The 13022-nt window shown below is 45.9% G+C and overlaps 1 long non-coding RNA gene across 1 annotated transcript; it reads left to right on the plus strand.

Annotated features, from left to right (window-relative positions):
• The first annotated feature begins 7860 nt into the window (after positions 1–7860).
• Positions 7861–10515, plus strand: LOC123955510. The gene is made up of 3 exons (XR_006821294.1): positions 7861–8096; positions 8648–8829; positions 10110–10515. It is a non-coding gene; the product is annotated as an uncharacterized LOC123955510 (long non-coding RNA).
• The last annotated feature ends 2507 nt before the right edge of the window (positions 10516–13022 follow it).

Raw genomic sequence — 13022 nt, forward strand, 5'->3', positions numbered from 1 at the left:
GAAAGAACCTAGATGTTCTACTTTTTAAAAAATTTCTGTATCATTGATTTGCATTCTAATCTTTATTATTTTTCTTCACCTGCTGGATTTAAGCTTTATTTGCTGTTCTTTCTTCAGATACTTTACATTTAAGGTTAGGTTGTGTATTCGAGAATATAATTTGTTTCTTAAGAAAGGCTTTTATTGTCATTACTTCCCACTTGGGACCGCCTTTGCGGAGTTGTCCTACATTCATTTTCATTTGCTTCCATGTGTTTTTAAATTCTTGTTTAATTTCCTGATTCTCCATTCATTCTGCAGTAGGATGTTCTTTATCCTCCACATAGTTGTGGTCCTTCCACATTTTTTCTTGTAATTGACTTCAGGATTCATAGTACTGTGGTCTGAAAATATTCATGTTATGAAGTCAACATTTTGGTACTTGTGAGACCTAATTTCTCAGCTAGTATGTGATCTCTTCTGGAGAATGTTCCATGTAACCTCCAAAAGTATGTTTTTTCTGATGTTTTCAGAGGCAATGCTCTGCATATCTCTGTGAAGTCCATCTGGTCCAGTGTGTCATTCAAAGCCCATGTTTCCTTGTTGATCTTCTGCATAGCTGATCTGTCCATTGCTGTGAGTGGGTTCTTAAAGTCCTCTTGTATTACTGTATTCTTATCAAGGAGTTTCTTTAATTTTGTAATTCATTGGTGTGTATATTTGGCGGCTCCCAAGTTAGGGGCATACATGTTTAAAATCATTAGATCTTTTCATTGGGTACATCCTTTTTATTATGTTATAGTGTCCTTCTTCATCACTTATAATATCCTTCAGATTAAAATCTAGTGTGTCTAATGTAGAAGGATGGATCCTCCAGCATTCCTTACATGTACTTTAGCATAATAAATGATTCTCCATGCCTTCAATTTCAATCGCGACGTGTCCTTGCCTCTGCAGTGAGTGTCTTGTAAGCAGGATATTGATGGTTCTTGTTTTTCTTTTAATCCATGTTTATACACTATATCTTTTGACCAGGGCATTGAGTCCATTTGCACTCAGAGTGATATTGAAAGGTATCAATTCAGTGCCAGTGTATTACCTGTAAAGTTGCTGTTTCTGTAGATTGTCTCTGTTCCTTTCTGGATTTTTGTTACCTTTGGACTCTCTCTACACTCAAAGGATCCCCAAAAAATGTTTCTTTCAGGGTTGGTTTAGTGTTCACAATCCGTAAGTTTCGTTTGCCCCGGAAAACTCCTTATCTCTCCTTCTACTCTGAATGACAGGCTCCCTGGACTAAGTATTCTTGGCTGCACAAATTACACATTTTGCACATTGAATATATCATGCATTCCTTTCTGGCCTTCCCGATGTCTGTGGGCAGGTGTGCTGCCACCCTTATGTATCTACCCTTAGTGGTTAAGTTTCTCTTGTCCTGAGCTGCTTTCAGGATTTTCTTTTTATCACTGCACTTTGAAAGCTTGACTCTTATATGTTAAGATGTTGACATATTTTTATTGATTCTGAGAGGAGTTCTCTGTACCTCCTGGACTTGCATACATGTTTCCTTCTGCTAGGTGGGAAATTCCTCAGCTCCAGTTTTTTGAAATAAACTTTTCCCTCTTCTGTCCCTCTTGTCATCTTCTGGTACGTCTATTATCTGGATATTATTTCACTTTTTGGAAGTGCTGAGTTCTCAAAATCTCCCTTGGTGATCCAATAGTTTTCTTTCTCTCTTTTTTAGAGAGAAATTCTCCTTCTTTTCCATTATTTTCTCTTCTATATCACTGACTTCCTCTTCTGCCTCATTCACAGTCCTTCCCATAGTCTTATTTGGGACTGATTCTCTGTAATAGCAATTTTAATTTGGGTCCGTCTAGATTTGTGTTCTTTTATTTCTACAGTGAGGGATTCTCTATTGTCTTCTATGCTTTTATTAGCCTGTCCAGTATCTTTTAAATCATTGTTTTAAGTTCTAGTTCAGAGATATGAATTATATCCATAGCAATACAATCCCTGGTCGTGAGTACTACCTCCAGTTCTTTAATTTCAGGTGAATTTCTCCATCTCATTTATTGTATCCAGAAAGTAAAAGAAGAAAGAAAAAATAAAATATAATGAGATGAATAAAACTAAATAAAATAAATTTTAAAAGGACTAAAAATTATTAAAAAGAGGTGAAAAATTAAAAAAACTGAAAAACTAAATAAAACGCTAAAGAATAAAAATACAAAGAATGCTACCTAGTGTTTTCCCTTAAAGTTGAAACTTTGCAGCCCGTTATGATCAGTAAACTTGACAGAAGTGAGTTGTGTGTGATGGTTTTCTGGGGGAGGGGTCTGTGGCACTGATTCTCAGGTGTACGTCAGCTGGAACAAATGCACCTCTCCTAAGCAGAGGCAGACCTCCAGGTAATCCACCCTGGATTCCAGTATGTGGCCCTGTATTACTCCCCGAAGGCTTACAGCACCAGTGGGTGGGATGAATATGGCTTCACCCTGCTCTCTACCCAGAAGCTGAAAATTTGCACCCCAGCTCTTCAGTGAGCTCTCACAGAAAATCATTCCATCAGTCTTATCTCCTTGGTTTCTGTCAGAATTCTGTGTTCACCCAGCCAGTGACAAAACATTTTTATCTCAGGGATGTGACTGAATTCCAACTCTAATTTCTATGGGTTTCTGTGTCAGAATCATGCTGTATCTCCTGGAAGTTAGAGGTCTTGCCATGCTTCTGCTTTTTTCTTTCTTTCTTTCTTTTCTTTTCTTTTCTTTTTTTTTTTTGGTGGACTCCTCCCAGGAATGTGGTCGCCCAACTGTGCTGTGATTTGAAGTTTAGGACTACATAGAGCAAAAAGCCAGCACTTAGCCTCACGGTTGTCAGCCAGCTTTCCCCAACTGATATCTGAGGACTCTGAAGCATTCAGGCTCCAACTGTTCTTGTGACCTCCAGGATCCTCATGCTGCCACACCTGGGATTCTACCCTGCTTCACCACATGAACACCTTTAATCCAGGGACATCCCCCACAATAGTAAACTTAAAAGTTTCAGTTGTGTGCTTCTTTGCTGATAAAACATTGTGGTAGCCTCCTCAGTCCAGGTTCCTCCCCTCTGCTATATCCTCAGCTGTGTCACCCACACAACTTATTTCCACCCATGCCACTCAAACTCTGAAGCTGCAGCTTGCATCTCAGTAGGAGATAGAGGTAGCTCTTGAAGTCGATCAGGATCTTGTTCTGCAGCTGGTGCTGTAGCTTCATGAAGAGAAAGTATCCACACCATGATTCACTTTTTGTGTCCTTCTAAATAAAGGAAACGTTTCCCATCACTCAGTGGTGTCTGAGCCCATGAAGAAATCCCTGGGAGGTCTCTCCTGATGGATGGTCATGGGCACAGGAATCTTGAGTTTACTCATTACTCCTGGCCTACCACAGTTGGTGGAGACTTGCTCTGTTTGGCCCAAGCTGTTCCAGTCCATATAAGGCACCCCTTGTCCTCCTCACCTCAGCAACTCCCCGCTTCTTGTGTTCTTTTCTCTTTAATAAACAAAATCCTAAAAAGAGTAAAGATTGAGCATAAAGGTGTATATTTAGGCCTTCAAAACCCAAATGGAAACAACCTCCTATGTGTATTTGTCATCTTTCCTCTAGTGCTGATGGTGTCAGAGGTGCAAGACAACCCATGGAGTGAGAAGGCCCATGGTGGAGGGACTCTTGGTTCCTGAAAGACCACATGAAGGAGCTTTGTCTCCAAACTGAAGGTTCACTCAGCACTCTCATGTGGGGAAATTTATGGTGATATGCTACCAAAGCTTGGGGAGTTATTTGGTAATTCAGCATAACATAATATACCTACAACATGTTGAAGTCAACAAGTAACCTTCAATCTTTAACAGCCTAGAACCTATAAAATATGACCAGAGAAGCACCTGGCTTCCTCAGCCAGTAGGGCATGTGGTACTTGATCTTAGGGTCATGAGTTTGAGCCCAACATGGAACATAGAGTTTCCATAGGGCGGGGGGAAAAAAAGGTCTTACACATGACTAGAATCTAATAGGCTTTGGGAATAGAGCTGGTCAAGGCGGGCTGGATCCTCTAGGCTGTTCATTCAGCCACTGGGCTCTGAGCACTCAGATGGTGCCAGTGTTTATCAGGCAACCAGTTTCTCTCTCTAGGAGCTCAGGGTCTAGAGGGGAAGATGGAAAAACATGAACCAAAAAGGTGAATGAAAAGAACATTTGCCCCATAAGAAAAGAGCAAGGGATTATAACTGGGTCCTGAGCTCCACCAAGTGAGGGGTGTGAGAAGGCTGTGCTGAGATGAAATTGAGAATTCCTATGGCAGGAAAAGAAGGAGATAGCCCTGCACAAATCAGAGTATATTTAGCCTGGCAGAGGGCACCATGGTGCAGAGGATTGGGAACAGAATATGATATTCCTGCAGTGGAGTTAGAAATAAGGCCAGGGGGATTGGCAGAAGCTGAAGAGAGGAGCAGGGAGGAAGGGGAGGAGGGTCAAGGCCTGGGGCAGGTGAACAGTATCAGTACCCCGCTCCTAGTTCTGTGTGACCACATTACCCCACACTCAGTGGCTTAACCAACAAACAATTTCGCACAGTCTCAGAGGAACAGGAATCCATGAGTGCCCAGCTAGAGGCTCCTGCCAGAGCTTCTCAGTACTTTGGGGCTGTTGAAAACACCAAAGCATGACCTGATTCACTGAGAACCTGAGCTCACGTAGGGTTGTTGTCAGGTTTCAGTCCGTCTCAAAGGCCTGAGTTCTTCTGTCTGTCGTTGGCCCTCATTGGGATGTAACGTGCACATGTCTGGGTCATGGTTCAACATAGGGGCTTGTCCTCCTGAGTGAATATCTGAGAGAGAATAGGGGTCAGAGTCATCATGGGACTGGGCAATGAGCTTTTATAACTAAATCTCAGTAGGGGCTTATGGGTCATGTTGCTATGTTCTGTGGAATCATAGGACACTAAGTCCAGACCACACTCCAGGTGACAGGGTTACACAAAGATGTATAAACAGGATATGGGATTTCAGGGAACCACTGAAAGGAGAAGGTGAAGACCTCAACAGGGTTAGGGCATTGCCCAGAATGGTTAGAAGGCTGAAACAGGCATGAACCCAACTCTTTGAGTGTCCCCAAAGTAGGGACCCTGGATGCATGTAGCCATTCACCGGAGGGCTCTGGGAAAAGTTGTGTTGAAAGAAGTGGCTACAGACATGGAGATGGTATAAGGGTGAGGGTGAGCCTTGATATCCTAGATAGGAGGCATTCCAGCAAGTTCTTGTCTGAGGGGCAGCCCAGCTCATAGCAACACCGAGTGGAACCCTATCCACATCACACCCAATGGAAGGAAGTTAATGGCTCTCAGTACATGGTATGCAGTCTCTAGGCATGGGGGAAATTCTGAACTTCAGAGGCCAAGGCTCCAATCCCTTCTTGCTTTTAAAATTATAATGCATACGATCTTGGGAAGCTATTATCCACCCCTCTGTAGGTGAGGCTGCCATCTTCTGGGACTCCAGAATTTGAGCACTGATGAACACATCTGTACACACATGAGAGAGTGTGCATGTGCGTGCGTACACACACCAGTAGGAACTGTAGAGTGAGATCTGACCAATAGCAGACCCAGAGAAGATAAGAAGAGGAAGAAAATATGGTTGGAGCTATTTCTTACATGTGACACTGTTCTTCCATTGTCACAGATATTATCCCACAAATGCCTGTGAACATCTGGAGGAAGTCCATGCTAGAGTCGTCTGTATTGTACAGACAAGATGCAGACCACCCCTGACAGGGATAATGTCTTATCCAGGGACACAAACAGGTAAGACTGGAGAGCTGTTCCTGAAGACACGTGTGTTTCCAAGCTGGGCCCCTGGCTGCTCCCAGACCTTCCTTAGGGGGCTGTGGAGAGGGGTGTGTTGGTGTCACTGTGTACAGATGTGGCCTTGCATGCAGAAGGGGGATGAACAGATGGCAACCCTGAGCACTGATTGTGTAGGTGTCAATCCAGGAGTGGACTTGGGTAGGTGATCTCAAGCAGTGAAGTTACTTCCTTGACTGCAGACCCCAACAGAATTTGGAACCCCCGCAAACAGGCTTCCACATTCTAGTGTCGTGTAGCACCACGGTTACTTGGCTAGAGACATTCAATACTGAAAGATATTCTCCTGCTGTTTGCCTACTTCCCAGAACTCTGGCTCCCAGAAAACCCAGGGGAATGACTTTTTCATGCTGCAGATTTTGGCTCAAACCTCGTGGGCAAAGACTCAGGGCATTTGGCAGGAGGTTCGATAAGGTAATACAGAACAGCTTATGCCAGGCCAAGCCACACCTCTGAGCCATCCCACGGCAGCCTCGTCCTCTCCTCTGGAATTTCTGGCAAAGAGGGATATGTGGGGTTCCTGTCACTGGGATGGAGAGGGTTGCAAGATAGTGGATACCCTGGTGATCCCTTTATGTTCACACCAATGTCATGGTGGGCAGGGTGGAAAGGATTCCTGAGGTGCATCTTACCTCTCTCAGAGCTCATCCAAGGCTCTGAAGCTGTGTCACATTTCTCTCCTTGGTGGAGCTGTGTGCATACTGGGGTTTGGTGTATCTGGAATGTAGTGCCCTGGGTATGAGGACCAGCAAAGGCAGCCAGATAGGGCTCTGAGGCCTCCTTCCTGATTGCTGGGTGCTGTCTTTACAGAGCTCAACACGCAAGAGCTGAATGTTGAGATCCACTGCTCTTCCTCCTTGAAGGACAGAAGGTGCCCCCAAATGCCAACAGAGTCCAGTGATGGCTCAGGGTGAGTGCAGGTACTGGGGATATCCATCCCCCAGGGTCCCAGTGGAGCAGAAAGGGACCCATGTCCCAGAAGCCAGCCTGGTACTACCGTGGGCTCCCTCCTACAGTTCTGAACCCCCATGAATCTGCATCACCACCTCCTTTTCAAACTTGCCCTCATTGCCCTGCCCCTACCTTGGCCTGATGTAGAATCATTGTCCACATATTTGTAATAATATCAGGAAAGAGACTTTAAACTATGTCTCATGCCATTCATCTAGAATCCTTGTGCTCCCAGGTGTCCCCACTGACCTGACAGTCCTCCCCAAGTTCTGCAAGTCTTGCACATGACCATGGTGAGTTGGGGAGACTTTTACCCAAAGTGACATGTTGTCAATGGTACTATGTCTCTTGCTCTGCCTTTTGGTTTTGAGGAAACACATTCCTGGGGCCGCTCCAGGGTCAGGATCAGGGGCTTCATTCTGCTGCACAACATTCCAGAAGGCCAGTCGTTTGTCACAGCCACCGAGCCCTTCAATGATGCAGGACTTTGTTGTGATTCTCTTTTGTTGTTAAATCATAGTGCTACACTAAACACCCTACATGCCATAATATCCTGAGCTGTCTTACTTAAGAAAATGTCTCTCTGTTCTCATCTCAAGAATGGAATCTGTTATCAGAAACCACAGGATCGATGCCATTCATGCAGGGGGTTGCTATCAATACTCAGTTCCCAATCTGACCTGAGATACTATCAAGGTCAGACTTCACTGACTTCAATTCTTTGTATGTCTACCAAGAAAGGTTTTTCTTTTTCCTTAAAGATTTTTTAATTGATTGGTTGATTGCCTTATTTGATAGAGGCAGGGGGACAGTGGGGAGAAGCAGAGGGGGAAGCAGTATCCTCAAGCCAACTCTTCCCTAAGTTACGCAGACCTACAAGGAGATCCATCTCAAGAAATTGAGATGATGACCTGAGCCAAAACCATGACTTCTAGGGTTAAGCCAAGGAACCACCCAGTCACCTGATTGTTTTTATGACTGTGGGACCTCTTGTCCCACCTCTTGCCATAAGGCGCTGGCATCTTGGGGTTAATATGGATCACTGATGAAGAGGAGTGAGACCTTGTGCTATGGACAAACCGGGCCAGCCTGCTAAAGAAGCGAATACAACATCTGGTGCCTAATTTCCTAGGAAGAGACCTCAGCTATGCCTACATGTTCCTGGGCACATATCGAGCCACTGCCACCACCCAGGAGGTGTTGGACTTCTGTTTGCAAGGTGAGAACCCTGTCCCTAACGGCCCAGTTGGATTTGGCCACCACTTGCTGTGAGTCTTGGAAATGTCCCCAAACTTCCTCAGCCTCAGTTTGCTCCTCTGACTGGGCCAGAGTTATGTTAGGGACTCACGAAGTCTTGAAAGGAAAGTGCACCTGGGTGCCTGGGCCTGTGCAAAGGTCTGCTAGAGAGCCTGTGGTTGTACTCATTTATTATTGCCCTGCATGCCGTGATGAAGCCTCTGCCTCATCCCTCACTATCACTATAATCTTGAGTTGGGCTGTTTTGCCATTTGAAAGAGAGATCCAAGATTCCATTTGGGGTCTGTGTCTGGGTGAAAGCTGGGATCCCCGGGGTTCAGAGGTGTTCCCAGGCCCACTCAGAAACCTGTGACGGGCTGGTTGGGGCCCTTTCATTCATTCAGCAAGTATTCAGGAAGCCCCACTAGGTGAAGGCGCTTCTCTAGGACTTGACTGCAATCCCTGCACAGAGCAGACAGCAGCCCAGGTCTCCAGAGTAGTCAGGAGTCAGACAGTGATACTGGACACAATGAGATGTAGCATCCACAGGACAATTAATGTGATGCCCCCTGGCCTCCTCTAGATATGAGTGCATTTCCGCCAGCTGTGATGAAGTCGGCATAGCCCAGGAGCAGTAAAACATGAGTGAGCTTCGGCTAATGCAGGAGGACCTTCCCTCTCCACAAGAGCAGCAAGGGGACTGTGAGTTGGAGGGACTCTTGGATCCTCATCACACACATCTGGGATTCCTCCTTAAGCGTGAAGGTCTGAAAGTTTCTTCTAGAGAAAGAAAGGGGCCTGGGGGAGCTGTGGGTGTGGGTACTCTGGGAGAGCAGAGGGGAAGGGAGGACAGCTTTAGCCCCTAAGAGAGTCATTCCCCATCACCGCGCCCTCCCACCCGTGTCTCTGTCCCCATCCTGGGACCTAGAAGAGAGTCTGTGGAAACCAGCACACACAGCAATATGTTGGAACCTGGTCACTGGGTGCTCAGAGGGTGCTCAGGAGACCCAGTGAGAGGATAGGGTTTAGATATTCCAAACCCTGTGGGAGATTAGTGTCCCACTAATGTCCCACTAATGTCCCACGAGTGGGAAGGAGACCCACTCATGGCACCTCGTGAATAAAGAAGCACATGGGCACAGGAGGTAACTTTTAAAGCACTGGGAGGATCCTGGGAAGGCCTGGCTAGAGACAGAATCCATTTGCTCCCTCCTTGGTTGGATCTTCAGAGAGCAGTGGCATGTGCAATCAGGGTAATTAAGAGGCCAGACACCATCCCTCCCTGGGCCCATGCAGTTTAGTTCAAGTGGCAAGTGCACAAGGAGACAGATGGAGGAGTGTGTCCAGATCTGCCATGAAGGACAGAAATGGTCCCACCATTCATCAGGATCTCCCACTCATTGAGGCTCTTGCCAGCCTGTTGTCTATAACCAGGCCTGTCTCAGGCAGGATTGCCAGATCACATGTGGACAAGGAACAGGACTCGTCTCTGATGGAACCTGGATGCCCAATGACCCAGGTTCCCACAGGGTTCCCTGGGATATTCATTTGGGAGGGTGCCCTGTCCTCTGATTCCTCTTCCTAACTGTCTATCCCTGGGGCCATCTCCTCCATCTTGAACACGTGGCTAGAAAAATATTCTGAACATTTTTCCAGCCCCCAGAATTTCCCAGCCTGAATATGCTGCTGGTATACGTGGGGCTCAGTATGCCAGGCTCAGACCTGGAGGACCGTGCCCAGCTTCTGCTCACACAGTTGCAACACCTTGAGCCCACGGAGCCAGAAGCTGTGGGTGAGAAGGACTGGTGGTGACTGATGTGGGCCTGAGGAGGGGACAGGGTGGGCCACACTGAGCAAGCCTCCATAGAGTGCAGTTGGGCGGAGATCAGTAAATAGTCTCAGATCCCAGTCCCGGTGGTCTTCAGTCATGGAGACTTCACAGGGATTGGTTCTTGGATGCAGGCAACATTGAGTCTGGGGAAAGTTTCCTTTATTTAGACGGGATATGGGAATTCAATCATGCTGATGATACTGTCTCTTCATAGAGATACAGCACCAGGCCCGGAGCAACATCCTACATCAGGAACTCACCCCAACTCACACTCTGGCATCCTCTGTATCTTTGGAGACAAAGGTGGCTCTAACCCTCCCTGGTGCTGGAGCTCACACGTTAAGGGTGGCGACCCCACCTGCCCTGTTGGGAGGGCAGGTGGTAGTCAGGGCTCTAATTCACTCTTCTGAGATGGAAGAGCCTCCAGCTCTTTCTCCTGACCTGGTGGTCCAGCAGGGTCTAGACCCTGCTATTCAGGTTGAGAAGGGCTTGAGTCAGCACCTGTGTCCGTGGAACAACCACCCTCAGCCCCCAAGCAGCAGTTCTTTCTGGCTGGAACCCCAAGGATGGTTTCCCCTCCTCTGTCATTGCTCTCTTTGTAATTCTTGTGTTTTGTATACACTTGCTATAATGGCTTCATGGAATTTGTTCATTAAATAAAGTAGAATTTGAGTTTACATAAAGTTTTACTCTGGTCCTTTTCAATAGTATATGGAGGTGCCATTAAGCACTTTAAGAGTATTGTGCAACCATTTACTTGAGGAATATTTCCATCACAGAGAAACCTGGGCTGTGTATCACTCACTGCTCATTCCCTCACCCCAGTCCTGGCAACCACTGCTTTTCTCTCTGTCTTTGGTACTTTACTTCATCTGGGATTTTCATGTGCCTGGTATCCTACATTATGGCCTTCTCTGTCTGGCTCCCGAACATAGGACAGATACAAAAATCTTTTTTTTTTCCATTTTTTATTAAAAAAGCATTTTATTGGAGATAAGATGGTGGGGAAGTAGGAGGAGGCGCCATTTCAACCTGTACCCTAAAGTCAGCTGATTACCTACTAAAGAACTCCGACCACCCATGAAATCAGCCTGAGATCAGAATTATACACGTCTGGATCTCTACAGGAGCAGAAGATGCCAGTGGGCAGGTAAAGTAGAGTGGGAACTTCGGATTGATATCGGAAGATAAACAAAAGGGGGAGGGAGCCACCAGAGGCGACCCATTGGAAAGTAATACCCCAACGAGAGTGCCCTGTGTCTGGGGACCAGCATTAACTTGGATTCTGGTTGAAAGCACTCAAAAAGAGCAAAGGATCGCGGGGGGAAATTGTGGGAATTGGGGCAGTTAAGGACAGGGGCACAAGTCCCCGGACCCAGGGCAGCCACCCCTGGCGCTGAGCCAGAGAGAGTGCGGAGGAGAAACCAGGTCTTGGTCCCTGAGCCGCCAGTGCACCTGAGAATGCGTGAGGTCGGGCTCCTGTGAGGGGCTGGGAGCCTCGCCAGCAGGCAAAATGCCCCACTGTACTATCAGAGCCTGAGATGCATGTGCCCCACACCCTCCTCTGAGAGAGGTGCATGAAGGCACCAGCCCTCTGCTCTCGGACCCAGAAAGACCAGGCACTCCCAGCCCAGGCCAGCGGGAAAATCTCAGCCTCTGGTCGCCGCTTGGAACCTCTCTGGCGGTCTGGAGCTGCCCAGACAGCTGCCACTGTCCTGGTGGTTTTGGGTACAAGCAGGAGTTCCTGTGTCCCCAGGGACCACGACTCGGAACCTGCTCTGCCAGCGGCCAAGGGGAAATTTATGTGCTCTGGAACACCCAGAGGGGAACAGACTGAGGCTTCTCTCTGAGAGGGAGGTTGGGGTGCAGTATGCTTTCCTCTAAACCTCCAAAAACCATCAAGAGCCGCCAAGGGGGGAGAAAACAAATGAACAAACATAAAAACCTCCAGAGAACAAAAGCCTGAAAAACCGGTTTCCTCAGAGTACACCCCCTTGAGGGGGGCGGGAAGACTTAACACAGGGAACATTGCCTGAAAACCCACGCGGCAGGCCCCTCACCCAGAAAATTAACCAGAAAAATAAAGATAAGAGAACAACCACCACCACTACTTCATAGATACAACTTTTGTTTTTGATCCATTCCCACTATTCTGGAGAAAAAAAAAAAAAAAAAAAAAATATATATATATATATATATATATATATAAATTTATATATATAAATTTTAACCTACTTACCCTTACAGTGAGATGTCCAGTACATCAAATTCAATAATAACCTTTTAACCTGAACTTTTTGATACATATACCCATGTTTTTCTTTTGCTTTTCTATTTTTTATTTTTTTTTAATTTTAGTTTAGTTCATTCTTTTTTTTATTTTTATTTTTTAACATTCATATAGAGTTAAATTTCAAGGTAATCCCCATCCCCCAACCAATGCTACCCCTATAGGTAAACCAAGTTTTAATCCCCCTTCACCTTAGGAAAATTGAGTCCTTTAACAAAGATATCAAGATACATCCAGAAAGAATAAAAATAACCTTCACCCACACTGAGAATTTATAACCACTCTCCCATCTTTTTCTTCCGCCACTGTTTCTGTGTATTTGTGTTTGTCCTGATAGTATATAAATCTTACAGTTGGGGTCTTTTTGACGAGGTGGGTTTTTTTTTTTGTGTGTGTGCATATATATATATATATATATACTCTTGTCACATACTTTTATAAGCCTTTTTGTTTGTCTGTTTTTGTTTGTATACTTCATAAATCTTACCTTGGGGCCCATTTGGGTTGAGCCTTCTCTTTTATCTTCCCTTTTTTCCTCTCTCTCTCTCTCTCTCTCTTTTCCTTTTTCTTTTCTTTTTTCTCTCGTTTGGGTGGGGAATCCTGGTTGCTCAGAAGCGTTCCAGGGAGCACCTTGACTTCACCGCGGTTGATACATCCAGCTACATACGTTCAGCCATCTCTCACCAAAATGACTAGGAGGAGGAATGCCCAACAGAAGAAAAATACAGAGGATGGGCCTTCTGCAACAGAGCAAACAGCTATCAACATAGACAATATGTTGGAAAGGGAATTCAGGCTAACAACTATCCAGGCAATAGCTAGGTTGGAGAAAGCCAT

The sequence above is a fragment of the Meles meles genome, chromosome 13 (assembly GCF_922984935.1).
Source record: "Meles meles chromosome 13, mMelMel3.1 paternal haplotype, whole genome shotgun sequence".
In the NCBI taxonomy this organism is placed as follows: domain Eukaryota; kingdom Metazoa; phylum Chordata; class Mammalia; order Carnivora; family Mustelidae; genus Meles; species Meles meles.